Below are 2829 nucleotides of genomic sequence, written 5' to 3'. Positions count from 1 at the left end.
AGGCCTGCATTTTTCCTGATGGCATGACCTGACCAGAGTTTATCAGGGCCCGACATATAACCAAAGAACAGAGACGCATCAAAACAGTCAATTCTAATGGAAAACCCCAGTATCCCTGTTGGCATGAACAAAGCTAACATTTACTGTACAAATAGTCAAGTACATGGTGCCGCTAAGAGGGATTGTCATTGTTATTAGCGTATCTACTAGACTGCCTCTGCAGGTCAGAGAGCAAAGCACAGTCTTCCTTAGTTGTGTTTATACAGGCAGCCCAATTCTGATCTTTTATCCAATTATTGGCAAAAGAGATCATCTGATTGGTCAAAATACCAATTAGTGGGAAAATAATCAGAAAAGGGCTGCCTGTGTAAACGCAGTCTTTGACATGTTTTAGCTGACTCACCACAGGACTCAAGAATCCCTGGGAGAGAATGTCTTGCCTGTGGCAACAGCCGACACAGCAAGACTGAACACAACATGTGGATCCCATCGGTTGACTGCACAGCCTGGAGTAACAGGATGTGTGTGTGGGTGTCGTCTGAACCGAATAATATAAAAGCATGTGTGAGTCTGTATTTGTGTGCTCTGGCTTCGGCACGCAACAATAACCAATTCCTTGAAATGTGGTCTCAGAATCAAGTTCTGCTGTGAATAGTCTTCAAGGTATAGTAGGTTTATTCACCGCAGCCAATGGGCTTTCGTAACCGTCTGCAGATCCCGGCAGACAAAAGCCTTCTCATAATAGACAGCTGATGACAGAAAACGGGAGGACGGAAGGTTTTTTATTGACTCGTTCTGATTACAGTGGCCGGGCAGAGGCCAAGGCAGCACACAACCACGGAGGCAGACAGACAGCACGTACAAGGTTATGGAGGAAGCTTTTCAAAAGGCTCTGAATCAACAACTCCATATTGGGAACAGTTGACCTCGTGAAGAAGGTCAAACTGTGTGTATGGAGACCGAGACTCTACTTAACACATCAGCTTGAGATGACAATGTGCTTCAATGCTACCAGTACGTTGAGACAACCAAGTTCCTTCAATAACACAAACATAACATGAACAAAAGGTACAGTGTGATATGAACCAGAGTCACCCTAACTTTACACTACTGTATTTTGCTCCTCTTATTTGTTTTCTCAAATGACCCCTTCCCCCTCTTCCATCCTTGCGTGTGTGAAGGATAATTGCCCCTGTAAGCTCTATGACTCTATGACTGAAAGACTGGCACAAGACTACAGGACGTCAGTACTTATCTGTGGGAGTCGACTCGCCTCGGCCCAGCAAGACCAGGGGGACAAAGAACTGTGTAACAGAGCATGGGAGTGTGTGTGTTTGGGGGGGTATATATGTATTTATGTGGTTGCGTGTGGGGAAGGTGACATGTTTATATTGTGTGTGATGTCTTGCTATATAACACAGGAAAAAAAAAACTAAACCCGCTCCTTCCTTCCAAGAAGTCTCAATCTGTCTTTTTAAGGAGCAGGCAGGCAGGCAGGCAGGCAGGCAGGCGCGCGCACACACACACACCAGCCCACTGTCTGTCTTCATACTGCAATCAGCGTCCCCACAGGAAGCATCTAGCCTCATGCCCCCGGACTGGGGTCAGAGAGCAACTATCACACCATTCTCAACTGGCCTCTTTCAATCTCTCTTTCCCTTCCTTCATCTCTCTCTCTACCTCCCTTTGTGTATAAATCTGACTCTCTGTGTCTCTGTCACTCGCTTGGACTCCACTTAACCAGAGCACAGAGTTTTTAGTGAGTTCGGCGAACACAGACATCACTATTTCAAAATCCTCTAGTGGTACATTGCAGTCCTGAACTAGTCCTGTCTAGTCCCCATTGACTATTTTGATTTTGTAAAGAGTCATCAGCAAGGCAAACTGTTTACACTCTGTCGAACACTAACTATGCAGCATTTCCATGTCTCGAAAACACTCAGTTGTTTTTTGGATATACATACTACATTTTGCCATTTAGTTTTCCAAACAGACTCCTTTAGAAGAGACTGCCTTTAAGTGTTTTCAAGAGTCAGTTGTCAAAACAAGAACAGGCTGTTTTTAACACCGTTATATGCAAATCTGCTCTAGGATCAGTTCCAGACGATAATAAAACATGATTAAACACGGAGTGTTGGGATTTATCACTAATGATTTATGCTTTACAGCATAGTGATGATGATATAATACAAACAATCATTCGTTCAGCAGTATTGCATGTGAAGCAATCAGACTGCCGAACACTTGAACTGGACTGACCACCTGTTCTGTTCTGATTCTCTGCAACTTAGGACGCACGCACACACACACACACACACATAATTGCTGCTACCAGACTATTATTATGATTGCTAAACACTGCACAGTTGAAACACTTGTCCTCCAATCCCCCCTTCCCCAAAACATGTGTAAATATTGGTCTATAAAATGTGCCTTCCTGTTTTATACTTAAGCTAAAATGTTGTTGTATTCTACTGAGACATTTACTTTATGTTCGTATACTTATCTTTTATTATTTCTTATGGTTGTTGCATTGTCCAGAAGGAACACGCAAGTAAGCATTTCATTGGACAGTGTTTACCGTGTTTATCCCATACATACAACTAATAAAAATTCTAACTTGACACTTGAGAGGCACCTCCCTCACTAGTTTGGCTTCTCTCCCATTTTAGCTTCATTCTCCCTTTTTTGAAATAGGCTAGGTTTGGCTATCTCTTTGAGCAATACCACTGGGACAACAAAGTATACAGAGGGAATTTGCTGAACTGTTTCCCAGTTCAGGAGTCAAGCAGGATGTTTTCTCAGAAAAGTATTGATTTGTATTGCTGG

General features: G+C 43.1%; 1 long non-coding RNA gene across 1 annotated transcript; it reads left to right on the top strand.

Annotated features, from left to right (window-relative positions):
* The first annotated feature begins 551 nt into the window (after positions 1-551).
* LOC115193710 (uncharacterized) lies at positions 552-2624 on the top strand. Its single transcript, XR_003878217.1, has 2 exons — positions 552-1068; positions 1182-2624. It is a non-coding gene; the product is annotated as an uncharacterized LOC115193710 (long non-coding RNA).
* Positions 2625-2829: the final 205 nt, after the last annotated feature.

Source organism: Salmo trutta, chromosome 5 (assembly GCF_901001165.1).
Source record: "Salmo trutta chromosome 5, fSalTru1.1, whole genome shotgun sequence".
Classification (NCBI taxonomy): Eukaryota; Metazoa; Chordata; class Actinopteri; order Salmoniformes; family Salmonidae; genus Salmo; species Salmo trutta.
The sequence above is the reverse complement of the archived record's forward strand: the minus strand, read 5'-3'. Positions and strand labels throughout refer to the sequence as shown.